This window comes from Equus caballus, chromosome 6, assembly GCF_041296265.1.
Source record: "Equus caballus isolate H_3958 breed thoroughbred chromosome 6, TB-T2T, whole genome shotgun sequence".
NCBI classification, from domain to species: Eukaryota; Metazoa; Chordata; class Mammalia; order Perissodactyla; family Equidae; genus Equus; species Equus caballus.
In genome coordinates, this window is record NC_091689.1 from 11891854 (window position 1) to 11906248 (window position 14395).

At 44.8% G+C, this 14395-nt stretch overlaps 1 protein-coding gene across 2 annotated transcripts in view; it reads left to right on the forward strand.

Moving 5' to 3' along the window:
* The first annotated feature begins 4008 nt into the window (after positions 1–4008).
* ACSL3 (acyl-CoA synthetase long chain family member 3) overlaps positions 4009–14395 on the forward strand; it is a 72902-nt gene continuing 62515 nt past the window's right edge. For both annotated transcript variants that reach the window (XM_023642422.2, XM_023642423.2), the window contains exon 1: positions 4009–4222. The gene's annotated coding sequence lies outside the window, so the exon portion shown is untranslated. The remainder of the gene's footprint in view (positions 4223–14395) is intronic.

Genomic DNA, 14395 nt, shown 5'->3' on the forward strand with positions numbered 1-14395 from the left:
TTGGTAGCCCAGGGTTCGCTGGTTCAGATCCCGGGATCAGACCTATGCACCACTCATCAAGCCATGCTGAGGCAGGTGTCCCACATATAAAGTAGAGGAAGATGGGAATGGATGTTAGCTCAGGGCCAATCTTCCTCAGCAAAAAGAGGAGGATTGGCAGTAGATGTTATCTCATGGCCAATCTTCCTCAAAAAAAAAAAAAAAAGAAAAGAAAAAAAGAGGAAAAAAAACCCCCCAAATTAAATTACCTTAAATTGTAGAAAGAATGTGTTGATAGAGTGTTTATGCAATCCAGTCTCATCAAAGACACCCATATTGAGAATCTCAATCCGTAGAGATCTTTATAAAGTTGAGAGTGGATATGAGGGTATCCCCTTGTGATGTCTCACCCCATAGTCAACCATTTGCAGCTCTCCTGAAGCTGATGCTTGCATTGAAAAGAAAGATTTCCTAGAAAGACAGGACCACACATCCTCTTAGAATTCTTCTGATTATTACTTTGAAATTCAGAAACTGGAAAATGGCTTGAAATACATTTAAGTTTTTTTTTAACAAAAGGATGAATGGCAGACAGTATTGATTGCCCACTTGTAGCAGATGCTGTGGGTGCCCTGCACGTATCCCCTTGGCATTCTCATGCCCAGTATAAGCTGATGGCACCTGTGAGTCTCCACCTCAGGGCTTCTCTCTACTTGTGTATAGGGCACTGATTCGTCATTACTGGAGTTGATAAATAACCCAGGGAAGAGCTTGCCATTCCTTCCCACTGAACCTGGCCAGCACCACCATCCGAGGGCTCATGGAGTGTCTGATTTGCCATCATGGAATCTTGCATAACATCGGCCTGCAACCAAGGGACTCGTTTTATGGCAGAGGGGCAACAATGAGCATGGGTCATCCCATAGTCTTCATCATGGACAAATGCTGCTATAGAACTCTTAAAGGCCCAGCTTGAGGATGATGCTGTTTTGTGGTGGGACCCTGTCCTTCAAATTTGGCATGTACTTTGAACCAAAGGTCAAATGATGCTGCGTCCTCAGTTACCAGAATACTCTCTCTCAGCCCTAGTAGATGATCTATGGTCGAGCTTTGTTTATCAGGATAATTTCATTTGCTAGTGCTTGGGTTAGAGGAAGTGGGCTGAGTACATCTTGGGAAGACGTAGCTCCCCAGTAAACACATGCTGACATGTAGGAGAAGCTGCCTTTCCCTTCTGGCTTTGGATATATTCTGTAAAGATCACGCTTGGAGCATTTGCAGCCATCTCATAACCATAAAGGGAGAGAACATGAACACTGAGAATGGCAGAGTCCTTGATGACACCAGTGAGCCTTTGAAGCAACCATGGAATTGGCTTCCTCTGGACATTTTAAGTGAGATAGATGGTTTTATTATTTAATCCACTTTTAGTGAGAGATGGGTATTTTGAGGCCATATCCCTGGCAGACATTGCTGATGAGGCCTTTCCGCATTTATTCTTTCCCACGACTGCTTCTGTGCTGATGGTACCTGCCTTCCATTAGAGAGACCAAAAATGCTGACACTTTCCTAGCCTCCCTTGCAGCTAGGATATGAACATGTGACACGATTCTGGCCAATGGGATTTGAGGAGCAGTCTGTTGCGAGCCTTCTGAGAAAGGATTTCCTCCTTAATAAGAAGTAGCATTCAGGGAACATGCCCCTATTCTTTGGCCAGATGCTGCTGTGTCTTCGTGTGACATTTGAAATTGTGGCTGCCATCTGTGACTATGATGGCCTGAGGATAAAGCTAATATGCTGAGATGAAAAGGGAAAGATGGTAAAAGTTTGGGTCTTCAATGACGTGGCAGGGTCCCTGGATCTATCTTGGACTTGCTCTGTCTCTTGAGTTATCTTTATGTGAGGTGAATAAAAGTCATAGTTTAAGTTGGTTTTTGTTGAACGTTCTGCTCCTTGAAGCCAGAGCCATCATCTCAAACATATAGTATTATATGCCACCTCAGCTCTCTCCTCTACCCCAATCCACCAGAAATGAAAGAACAAAACAGTCTCTGTTAAAACTTTAAACATCAGCTAGTCCTGGTTTTACATTATTATGATTACAGAAAATGGTAGTAGTAGTTGACTATTTCTGCAACGCTTCCCATGAAACAGATCATTAGGTATTCATGAGAATTACAAAGACATTTCCTCTCAATGCCTCTGGAACTTGGAGAAATAACAAAACTATTAAAGGAACTACTGGATGTTTCCATTCAGTTGGCCATTATGGTTTCTGAATTGAATTTTCTAAAAAAGAAGGAAAATGCAGCCAAATTCCATAACTCTGAAAAGCGCTAAATAAAAATAAAAATATACTGAAACCCTTTCTAAAAGAAAAGCAACTGTGCATGTATTATTTTATTTAAAAAACAAAACATCTAGAGACCAGAAATATTACATTTCTGTTTAGCCTCAGCAAACAAGATGAGAATTTAGAATTTTAATTCCCAAAATATTTTCTTTTAAAAATATATGTCATCTATACATATGTGTGTGTGTATACACGCATATATATTTTATAACATAGAAAGATATTTAGATGTTGCTGGAATTCTCCTAGTCCCCTTTAAGTTTATTGATAGAAAAAAAGGTTCAAAATTGGTTTTCCTCCCGTGGAGATTATTTATTTTTCTAGAGGCTTTTCCTGGTTCTGGAACTACCAGTTCTAAAACGTGCTTCCTCCTGCACGCAGAATGCTGGTGGGCTTTTCAGATAAGAAATTCTGCATTCTGTTTATCTTCAGGTGTATCCTCTGACAGCATTTCGACAGATAAGCAAGCAACTCAACATTTTCCAGTGGAAGGGGAGGTTACATGAGACAGGTATCCGTTCCTTTAGGTAGCCCAATTGGCCTCGGGCCCAAGAGGAGTGAGCTTTCTCTGCTCTGGGCATCATCACTCCACAAGTTCAGGCGGCTTCACTGATTTCCAGATTCTCTTGGGAAGTGAGCTCCTGCTTAGCCTGAGGCTGGCTCATAAATGTCACCTTTCACCTACTTAAAAGTTTTGCATCGCATGGAGATTTTTAAATTCAAGTAGTTATTTCTAGCTCTCTCACTAGCAAAAAAAAAAAAAAATTAAAACACTCCAAATCAGTTTTTTATTTCCTGTGGTATCAAATCTGATGTAATGTTATAACTTTGTTCACAGACCAACTAAATAATATGTTGGCTTAAAAAAAAAGCCGAATCCTAGTATTACCAGGGTAATGAAAGTCATCTTTCTTACGATGCACTGTAGCTGTTGTTTTAGTCATTCGTGTTTTGTGCTTTTTTTTTGTTTGTTTCTTCGCTTGGGGTGGAGTCTACCCGCATTGGATGACTTTTCTTCTGTAGTGTGTAAAATGGGATATAATGGCAAACTTTTTAAAACACAGAAACACTTTAGATTCCTAAGAAGAATGTCCAAAACCAATAATTTGGAGTAAACTTTATCCTTTCAAAACAAAAATCAAACTTGTAAAAATAATGAGTGCATTTAGGGGAGGCTGGTTCCTTGCTGGGTTAGGTGAAGCTAAAACAGGAGAAGTAATAAAGGACTCTGCTTTGGATTTTCGAGCCCCCTTTCGCACCAGGCATTTCCAAAAATCATTTTCCTTTTACCAAATGGGATAGAAACGTGTGCAAGAACAGGATACCGAATCCAGTGCAGAACGAAAATAAGATGCACGTTGTTTCAGGATCTACATTGAGATTTACGCGTGACAGCCACAACAGGGAGTCTGCAGTCTTTCTGCGGGGGTGGGGTCGCATCCTGCAGACCCGGCCGCCCCGTCCCTCCCCTCCCCCGCCGCGGCCCCGCCCCTCTCGCGACCCCGGCCCCGCCCCGCGCCGGCTGCGGCGGGGTCCCGGCGGCGGCGGCTCCGGCGAATGACCCGTAGTAACCCCGGCCCGCCCCCACCGCCTCCGCCGCGCTCCGGGCCGGCATTCGATAGGCCCAGCCCTGCACGCGCCACCGCCCGCGGGCCAATGGGCGGCGGTCTTTCTGCATAGGCAACGAGCGCGGCCGCGCGGCGCGGCCCGGGAGGTTCGGCTCAACAGACGCTGCGCTGCCGGCGCCGGGAGCGACGCTGCGGGCTCGCCGAGGCCGGGCCGGGACGAGGCGGCGGCGGCGGCGGACGGGGCGGCGGGCGCTCGCTTTCTCGCAGAGCGGCCGCGGCGGCGCGGGTCCGAGACCGGAGGAGCCGCGGCCCCGGCGTCGCGGTGAGTGCGGCGCCCGTTGTGGGGGGCGGCGCGGCCTCCGCGTGCGGCCCGCCCGGGCCGCGGCCTCCAGCAGGGACGCAGCCGCCCCGCCGGCTCCGGGGTGTGCGCGCCCGGCCGGGTCCGGGGATCGGTGACGTGGGGCTTCGGCCCAAGGGCCCACGTGCGCGGGGGCCGCGTTGCCGGAGCGGCCGCGCCGTCCGGGGGAGGAAGGATGCGCGGGGTCCCTCCCGGCGCTCTGCGGGCGGGCGCGGGTGGGGACTGGCACCTTTCATCAGATCGCCGGTGACGCGGTCCCTGGGGGGAGACTGAGCCCTGCAATTTCGGAAAACCCTGCGGGAGGGGCGGGCGGGGTGTGAAGAGCAGAGGGGTGTGTGCGATGGGTCGACCTTGGCGTGTGTTTTGGCCTCGCGAGCTCTGGTGACGGGACTGGGATGAAGACTGCAATTTTGGGCTTGAGAGTTGAAGATTTCCTCTCCCTTCAGTACGTTTTAATTACACACCAGTAAAAGAATGTGTGACACCGAGGGAGTGCCTACCGCCAGCGATCCTCTGGGGTGGGTGTTATCAGGCCCATTTCACAGATGAGAAGCCGAGACGCGGAGACATCAACTGGTTTGCCCAGGCTGGTTTTAGAAAAAAAAAAAGCTCTAAGCTGTTGTACATACGGCCCCTCGAAAATGGAAAGGGTGGAGCAGCGTCTCTAAAATTATATGGAAGCTAGAGCGGGAGTAGGCCTTGTGAAAGGGGTTACAGCTGAGTAGAATGACCAATAGCTGACATTTATTGTCTTTATTGTATGCCATGCACTGTATCTTTATACTTGACGCATGGTATCTTTGTACTGTTCACAATCCTCTAGAGCGGTGATTATTCCCATTATACCCGCTAGAGAAACTGGACATGTCAGCTCGCCCCAGATCACAGCAAGTAAGAGGAGAAGCTGGGATTCAGACGGGCCTGTCTAGAAATGCAGACCTAAGTCTCACCACTCCATGAGGCTCCCCGCCTTGGTGGCTGGCTGAGCGGTTGCCACGGGGCGGTTTTGTTAGGGTGGCCGGGAGAAGTGTGGTTGGATGATCAGGATCATCACCACCTTTGTTAGTTTCCCCAGATCGGTTCCCAGAGTGAAAGGGTGCTGCGTTGCTCCTGAAAGTGTATTAGAAGGTTATTACAGGGAAGAGGTGTTGGCACGGGACGTGGGAGTGTGCTCTTTTGTTTTCTGGCATCTTCCCGAGCACTTCTCACCCTTAGGGATGAGTAAGGCCTTTCTAGTCATTCTGGCATTTTTCTTTGGACTTTTCCTGGTTTCGCTCTTATTCTGTAAGGAGGGTTGGTTCTGCAGGAGGGCAGTGTGGTTGGGTGTAGGGCACAGAGGTCTGCTGGATGTAAGGGTCAAGGGGACAAGTCATCCTGCGTCTTTGTTACTGGATTTGTAAGACATTTGGACTGGATGATTTGAAGTTGAAATATTTCGTGAGTCTGACATGTCCTCGGAGGAAAGAAGTGTGGAAGAAACGAAGGATGGACAAATTGTGAGGGGAAGATTGTGCTCCTTCTGGTTTGAGGGGGTTTGATCTTAAAGCCGAGAGATCTTTCTCAGGGCTTCATTTCTGTCTGGTTCTGCTCGGATGACTAATTTATTGCTCATTCAGTTAATTGCTCAACTCGAGCCTTTTAACTCCTGTGCTATGTCAGGTACCCTGTCAGGTGCTGGGAATACAGCAATGAACAGAATTGATGTGATCCTCGTCCTCACGGAGGAAACATACTAAGGAAATCATCATATGAATAAATATGTAATTACAAGTTATGATATGTGCAATGAAGGAAGAATAGTGTGTGAATGACGATTATAATGAGGATTGTGATTTAGATGAAAATCTAGTCTAGAGTTTTCGAATTGATAAGGTGAAATTTTGCTAGATGATAATCTTGCATTCTGAGGTTGTAATTAAATGTGTATAACGCAAGAGTTTGAGAACTTTTGAGCAGCAATATTATTTTCATTTCCCAGTGTCCGTTCCTGCCCTGAATGTCAGACCCACTCACGTTACAAGACATGACAACGAAATAGGGAACATTTTCAAGCAGTCATTCTGCCTGCTCTCAGGGTGCTTAAACCTTAAATATTCCTGTAATACTTAAGTTTTCCTCTGTCAAAATCAAGATTCGAGAAGAGGGAATCTTTACGTGAGATGTGGCCTTGAGGATGGGGTGTGGATGTTTGCAGGAAAGCCAGGCCAAAAGAGGTGACAGGTCTTTCCAACATTAGATATCAGCATCGTAATTATCAAAAGTATCCAGTGTGGTTTACATTTTGCAGAGTGATTTAATTTAAAATTCTCCCCTCTTAGGAGACAAAAATGATGACGTGACTTGAGAAATATAAGCAGTTAAATATGTGAATATTTCAGTTCATGTACTAAGCCAATACAAATAATTCATTATTATACATTTACTGAATGCAGTCTGCATGCGAAGCACTGTGCTAGGGGTACCATGTGGAATAAATAAAAAGGTGAATTTGATAAAGTTCCTGCTTTCAAGGAGATTTCAATTTAATGAATACTATTACCCAGATTTAAGTCCTTCCTCCCCCGCCCCCCACTTTTTCAAAAGTGCTGTTATATATTAGCCCATTTGATCCTCTAAGAGCCTTATATCATGAGCAGAAATAATTGGGAAAGTGGAGATTTGGAGGTAAAATTGCCAGATCTGGTGATGAATGGTATTTGGGGTGGGAGAAGGAGATATTGGGGGATTACAGTGTACCATTTTGGGGTCGTCAGTGTAGAGGTGGTGGCTGAAACCATGCACATGGGTGAGATTGCCTGTGGCGAGACTAGAATAAGAACTGAGGCGGCCTGCATTGGAGCCAGGGAGAGGAAGCTGAGCGCCTTGCAAAGGAACTGGAGAGGGGACCAGGGAGGCGAGAGGACAGCCAGAAGCAGGCGTCCCTGCCGCCAGGGGGAGCAGTCAGCACTGTGGAATGCTCCCCTGAGAGGAACATTGAGTGCTGTCCATGGGATTGAGCAACTCGGAGGTCCTGGGGGACCCTCGCAGGAGATGTTGATGTGGTGGTAGGGGTGGGGTGAGGGGCAGAAGCAAGCGGAAGGTGAGGAAAGTCGAGACAGCAAGAATAGGAAAGGGTCGAGCATGTTTCAGTGCTGACGGGAAGGTGTAGGCTGAGAGGGAGAGGCTGAATACAGAGGAGGAAACTTACTCTGTGCAGAGCTCCTGAGAGGCTGGGAGCGGGTGGGGCCCAGAGCACAGCTGAGGGACTCCTCTTCTATAGTAACAGAGGGCAGGCCCGAAACCCCCCTGACACGAACCAGTCCCTTATCATGGAGCCCTGAGCCATTTCCAAAAAATTGCCAAGAACTGTTACATTCCTAAAACTCAGCCCAACTTTAGCTGACTCGTGATGGTCTTTTTTAGAAAACCTCACTACAGGAGCATCCTTTGAAATTGATTTAGTGTGTGACTTAGTCTTGATTTCATCCACTTTAATAGTATATAAACTATCATCTGACTTTTTTCTTTTGAGGAAGGCTGGCCCTGAGCTAACATCCCTGCCCATCTTCCTCCGCTTTAGATGTAGGACGCCTGCCACAGCATAGCTTGATGAGTGGTGCATAAGTTTGCACCCGGGATCTGAACCAGTGAACCCTGGGCCAGTGAATCGGAATGTGTGAACTTAACCGCTGTGCCACCCAGCTGGCCCCTCATCTGACTTTTGATTAAAGTTTATTTCTCTTCTGGAAAAGCAGATGTTATAAACGTCGTCCTGTGATTTCTTCCGTGCATGCTATTTTTAGTTTCATAAGAAAAAATTTTCAGACTGTTTCTGTTTTCTTAACATTTTAAGTGCCTTAATCCTTCTCTTTATTTAAAGTTTTAGCTTTTTGTTTTTACTGGAGTATGTTTACTCGCATACTTCTGATGTTTCCCATTTTGAGGGGTGGAGAATTGGTGGATGATCGTGGGCTCAGCTGATCTGCTAATTCTTACTTAGAACTGAAGATACCTAGATAGCCAGCCTTTTGGATAAGTCACCTCCAAATAGAGGTTTCTGCTGGTCTATGAAGGTATTTGTTATAAGGATACATAAGGGCATTGATTTATTCATCCATGTTGTTGTTTAGTGCCTGTCTGGCCAGACACTGGGAATTTGAAAATGATCTAGATGGTCCCGCTCTCAGAGAAGTCACAGTTCATGGAAGGAGGGGTTGAGCATTGTATGGTGTCAGGGAAGAAGGTGGAAGCGCAGATGTGTTACAGTGTGCTCTCGGCGGGACGGCTGTGGAAACTGCTAGAAGTGCAGGAAGAGTACAGAGCAGCAGAGCGCGGGGAGACAGAAGGGGGACTTCCCCGAGAAGGTGAGAGCCCGGTTATCCGAGATGAGCGGGCCCTTGCCTGGTGGACAGGGAGCCAGAGAATAGACTGTTTGACCTTGAGTTTGGACCAGGGGCGTGTGCGTGTGTGTGTGTGTACAAATTGGAGATGTCATCACAGTACAAAGACTATTGGTAGAAAAATAAAAAGCATATCTAGCTGTCCTAACATTAATTGTTCAGGAGTTGAAAAGCTGCCCGTTTTCTGTCTTGTCACAGTCAGCTTTTCTATGCTCTATTTGATTTGCAAAGTAGCCAAACTTAATTACGTTTCTCTAACATGAAGCCTAGCTTTTCTTTCTCTAAACGAGTGGTCTTTGGAATAAGGATAGGAGCCAGCGCCTCCGCAGTGCTTCCTCTGGCCAGGTGCTCTTCTCACTTTCTTCTCAATTTTAGGAGCTAGGTTTTTCGTCATTCTTACTTCACAGATGGGGAAATTGAGGCCCAGGGGAGCGACGTGACTTGCCCAGCGTGTACTGGATCTCACCCCGGGCATTTGGGTTCCAGAGTCCATGTTCTTGACCCAGGTGCTGTGGAGAGGAGGGTCCTCTCGGGGCTGGCAGTTTGGCATCAAGTGCAGCTGGGCCCTGAAGGCATTATGTCTAGAAAGGAGCCACGATGACAGGGACAGTGTTATGTCTATTTTAATCACACACAGTTTCCTTCCCCCCAGAAAGCCCTGTGTGTTACAGGGGAACATAGGAGTAACAAACCATGATGAGAGAGTTTGACCAGAATTTTCTCCTTGAGCTGCAGGATACGTTCTGCTTTAACATTCCCTCACGGGAGCCGTTATCGTTGCCCTTGTGGAATTTTGTGGATCAGGAATATAAAACATTTTGGGATGCCATAATCTGCAATTTCCATTTTCTTCCTTTTAAAAAATAGGGACCTGCCTTCTCTCTGTCTGAGAAATATTACATAATGTTTAAGCCAGTTCAAGAAGCTCACTCCCTTCCCCAAATCCTCCAGTTAACCACTGCTCTGCGTTTGGTGTTTATCATTCGTATGCATTCTCTACAGTTTGACTGCACATATATGTATCCCCAGTGTGCAGTACCATGTTCTTTTTAACTTTATATAGATGGTGTGCTGTGTGCGCTTGTTAATATGCCTTTTTCCCCGCTCAATATCACTTAATCAGTGTGGGTACGTGTTGCTTTAGTTCATTTATTTTTGCTGTGACATGGTATTGCATTTTAGGGCTATACCACATTTTATTTCCCCTTCGCTGTGTTAGTAGACCTTAGATTGTTTCCATTTTGTTGTTGTTTTTACAAATATTACTATATTCCTGAACAAAATTCCTTGTCTAATCCATTTTTGATGCAGTAGTCATTCATGTGTTCCTTTTTCTTTGTTCTTTATATTCTTATCTCAGCCTTCCTCCAATCTTTTCATTATTTGTCTTATGGTACTTTTTTTTTTTTGTGCTGAGGAAGATTGGCCCTGAGGTAACATCTGTGCCCATCTTCCTCTGTTTTATATGTGGGCCGCCTCCATAGCATGGCTTGATGAGCAGTGTGTAGGTCCGTGCTCAGGATGCAAACCTGCGAACCCTGTGCTGCCAAAGTGGAGCATACGAACTTGACCACTGTGCCACCAGGCTGGCCCCTGACTCAAGGTTCTTTTGTCTGTCATAGTACAAAACCACAATGGATTCTTTTCCTCTAAAGCTCTTTTTGCTAACTTTTCTTTTAACTAACCTTTCTTTTAATTTTACTTTCTTTGTTTTCATTTTTTTGTTGTTCTTAGTAGATAAGTTTTGCAGATGTATGTTTAATGTTATTTCATTTTTAATTCAGTAAATGACTGTAGGGATAATTCACACATGCCCTTCCTCCTGGAAACTTTTGTTAGTCTCATTTTGATTTAGCCAGTTCTGTATGTTACTACTTATTTAAGAATTTTCCTCTAAAGTGTGCCTTTTAATTTGGTAGGTGCGAACATCGACTCAGAGTTAGGATTGCTTGGATTTGAATCCTGGCTCTACTTGTTAGCTGTGTGGCCTTGGGCCCCTTATTTAACCTCTCTGTGCCTCAGTTTCTTCATTTGTAAAATAGAGATGATAATACAATCTACCTATAGATTGTTGTAAGGATTTATATGAGATAACTGCCTGGCACATAGTGCTTGATAAATATTAAGTATTTTAATTTTATTTACTTTTAGAGTTTGCAGTATTTTCTTTGTAAGTCTGTCCACTCACTTTTTATTATTATTTTTTTTGGTGAGGAAGATTGGCCCTAAGCTAACATCTGTGCCAATCTGCCTCTATTTTGTATATGGGGTGCTGCCACAGCGTGGCTTGATCAGTGGTGTGTAGGTCCATGCCCAGGATCTGAGCTTGCAAGCCCTGGGCTGCCAGAGGAGTGCATGAACTTAACCACTATGCCACCAGGCCAGCTGTCAGTTTTTATTATTACCTTCGCTTTTGAAGCAGCATTAACATCTTCACAAATACAAATATACTTTGAGGAAATGTCTAATATATTATAACATCTTCTTAATGGAGAGTTAGAAGAGGTAATGTAAATAGCAGAAAACTGTAAATTGAGGGACATTAACTAGATTTTGTTATGTTTTAACATCAGTAATTTAGGATTTATCTTGTGCTTTACTTTTCTGGAAATGTCTGTAAAGCACATTGAAAGTAGGTTGACATGGTGTACTTCTCGTTCAGATAACTAACATGGGTAGTTTCCTCTTGTTAGTTTTAAATACTTTTTTTTTTTAAGATTTTATTTTTTACCCTTTTTCTCCCCAAAGCCCCTGGAACGTAGTTGTATGTTGTTAGTTCTGGATCCTTCTACTTGTGGCATGTGGGATGCTGCCTCAGCATGGCCTGATGAGCAGTGCCATGTCCCCGCCCAGGATTTGAACCAGCGAAACCCTGGGCCATCCCAGTGGAGTGCTCGAACTTAACCACTCGGCCACGGGGCCGGCCCCTAAATACTTTTTGTGATATGACCTTCGTGATGATTCAGGTAGCATCTCTATGTTATCTTTTATCATCAATGTTGTGTTGTTGAGTGGAGAAGGAATCATTGCCATCCATGTGTGTAAAACTTGCCATGTAAATTTGAGCTGGTTACTTAGCCTTTCTAAGCCTTCCATTTCGATTTTTGTAACATGAAGATTTTTTTTTTTTGAGGAGGATTAGCCCTGAGCCAACTGCTGCCAATCCTCCTCTTTTTGCTGAGGAAGACTGGCCCTGAGCTAACATCCGTGCCCATCTTCCTCCACTTTATATGCAGGACACCTGCCACAGCATGGCTTGCCAAGCTGTGCCATGTCCGCACCTCGGATCGAACCGGCGAAGCCCGGGCTGCCAAAGCGGAATGTGCACACTTAACTGCTGCGCCATTGGGCCAGCCCTAACATAAAGATTTTAATTCTTACCTCAAAGGGTTACCATAAGGATTGATAGTAGTTGAGGGCACACAGTTGACGCCTTATGTTAGTTGCTTCCCAATTTTTCTGCCTCCCTCTATCCTCTCTCTTACTTTCCTTTTTTCCTGTTTTCTTTCTTCTCTACTCTTCCTTTCTTCCTCATCCCTCCTTTCTCTGTCCTTTAATTGATATACAGTCATGCGTCACTTAACTAGGATGTGTTCTGAGAAATATGTTGTTAGGTGATTCTGTCGTTGCACAAACATCAGAGTGCACTTAGACAAACCTAGGCCGAATAGCCTGCTACACACCTAGGCTGGATGGTACTGATCTCATGGGACCACCATCATCATACATGCCATCCGTCATTGACTGAAATGTCATTACGCAGCGCTTGACTGTGCAAAAATCTGCACGTATTTAGTGTATACAGTTTGACGAGTTAGTACACGCATGTACCCATGTAGCCATCACCACAGTCAAGGTAATAGTCACATCCATCACCTCCAAAAGTTTCCTTGCCTGTCTTTTTTGGTTCTGTTTTCCTCTGTCCTTCAGAAGTGGTTTTTTATTAAGCAGGGACAAGGTGTTCTGAATCCAGTGTGTGAGTGAATCCATCCTATAAATAAAAGCCTATGTCATTTAAAGGGCACTAGGAAATACTAGTTCCTTGAGGACAGGAGTGTTCCAGCTGTGTGAAGATACGTGCAGGATATGGTTATTAGTGTGAATGAGCAGAGCAGAGGGCAAAGAGGTTGTGCCTGGCCAGAGCAGCAGGGAAAGGTCAGCTGAGCAAAATCAGACATGGATTGGATTTGAAGAAGGAGTTGAGTTTGAGGAAGGTACTCAAATCAGGATGTCCAGAGCAGTTGTGGAAGAGCAGGACTGACATAAAATTGAGGCAGTAGGGGCTGGCCCCTTGGCTGAGTCATTAAGTTGGTGCGCTCCGCTTGGGTGGCCTGGGGTTTGCTGGTTCAGATCCTAGGTGTGGACCTACACATTGCTCATCAAGCCATGCTGTGGTGGCATCCCACATAGAAGAACTAGAAGGATTTACAACTAGGATATACAACTATGTACTGGGACTTGGGGAAGAAAAAAAAAAGGAAGATTGGCAACAGATGTTAGCTTCGGGCCAATCTTCCTCACCAAAAAAAGCATACCTGAAAAAAAAAATGGAGGCATCAACTGTTCAGGGGGATTCTGGAAGCTGTGAGGATAGATCACGTGGTGGGGGCGGGGAAGCAAAAAACAGAGACATGGAGGACAAAAGCAGTTAAGACCTTGCATAAACTTATTTATTTATTGATTCCTTCACCTCAGAAAGTAATTGTTGAATGAATGGAAGGTTCTAGGACTAGGAAGGGAGACTGAGCAGCCAGCAAGTGAAGAGAACCTTGTGGGCTCAGCGTTGTTGCAGGAAGAGCATTTGGGGTCTGGCAGCACGGCGTTGTCCACGCCATCCTTTCTGGAGCTCAGTTTCCTTGTCTGTAATCCTTTCTTGCTCAACAGTGTTAGGGTCTGCTGCTCCATCCAGATCCTTTTTCTTTTATCTCACTTTCTGCTTCCTTTTACTTGCCTCAGGGTTTTTATCATCTGCTATATTTCTTTCTTAGGTGTCTGATACTTTATCGCTTAGCTTTGTGCATTTCCCCCTGTGTGTCCATATGTGTGTTTGCTACTTGGAATTCACTGGGATATTTGCATGGGTTTTACTAGATACTAACTATGCTGGCTGCTACATCAGTAGTTCTTAGCCTTTTGAATATAATTTTGGTTCTAAAATTGATTTTGTAGGTATGTAACAGTTCATTTTTCTACATCGACGTTTCTGGATTGTAAAATACTCAGTATCCTTTTAGCCAAAATTATGAAAAGTTTCTATTTCAACCGTAAAAGTTTCTTATTTTTACTTATTTTATTATTTTTTGAACACTTTTTCATGTGCTTATTTCCCACCCATATATCTTCCTTTGTGACGTGTCTGTTCAAGTCTCTTGCCCATTTTCTTTTTATTGAATTTGTAATAGTTTACATCATTGTGAGATTTCACTTGTTCATTATTTCTTTTGTCACCATGTAAGTGCTCCCTTTCACCTCCTGTGCCCACCCCCTACCCCCTTCCCCTGGTAACCACTGAACTGTTTTCTTTGTCCATGTGTTTGTTCATATTCCTCATATGAGTGAAATCATCTGGTGTTTGTCTTTCTCAGTCTGGCTTATTTCGTTTAGCATAATTCCCTTTCTAGGTCCATCCATGTTGTTGCAAATGGGATGATTTTGTCTTTTTTCTGGCTGAGTAGTAGTCCATTGTATATGTATACTACATCTTCATTATCCAGTCATCAGTGGAGGGGCACTTGGGTTGCTTCCATATCTTGGCTGT